This window comes from Triticum dicoccoides, chromosome 1A (assembly GCF_002162155.2).
Source record: "Triticum dicoccoides isolate Atlit2015 ecotype Zavitan chromosome 1A, WEW_v2.0, whole genome shotgun sequence".
Taxonomy (NCBI): Eukaryota; Viridiplantae; Streptophyta; class Magnoliopsida; order Poales; family Poaceae; genus Triticum; species Triticum dicoccoides.
The window spans coordinates 572,720,618-572,721,199 of NC_041380.1; positions in this window are offsets into that span (position 1 = coordinate 572,720,618).

Below are 582 nucleotides of genomic sequence, written 5' to 3' on the forward strand. Positions count from 1 at the left end.
TTGGCGCGCCTAGAGAGGCCGGCTGGCTTCCCCTCTCCCTCCTTTATATACGTGGGGAGGGGGCACCCTAGGACACACAAGTTGATCTCTCAGCCGTGTGTGGTGCCCTCCTTCACAGAATTCCACCTCGGTCATATCGTTGTAGTGCTTAGGAGAAGCCTTGCGTCGGTAACTTCATCATCACCGTCATCACGCCGTCGTGCTGACGAAGCTCTCCCTCGACACTCAGCTGGATCTAGAGTTCGTGGGACATCACCGAGATGAACGTGTGCAGATCGCGGAGGTGCCGTACCTTCGGTGCTAGGATCAGTCGGATCGTGAAGACGTATGACTACATCAACCGCGTTGTCATAACGCTTCCACTTACGATTCACGGAGGGTACGTAGACAACACTCTCCCCTCTTGTTGTTATGCATCACCTAGATGGATCTTGTGTGTACGTAGGATTTTTTTTTTAAATTACTATGTTCTCCAATAGTGGTTTCCGCCGCACTGGAGCTGATCTCTGAGGTTCATTGCGCTGGTGGGTTTCCGCTCTATTTGGCGGTGATGAGTGGGGTCGTGCCAGCCATCAGAGTGAT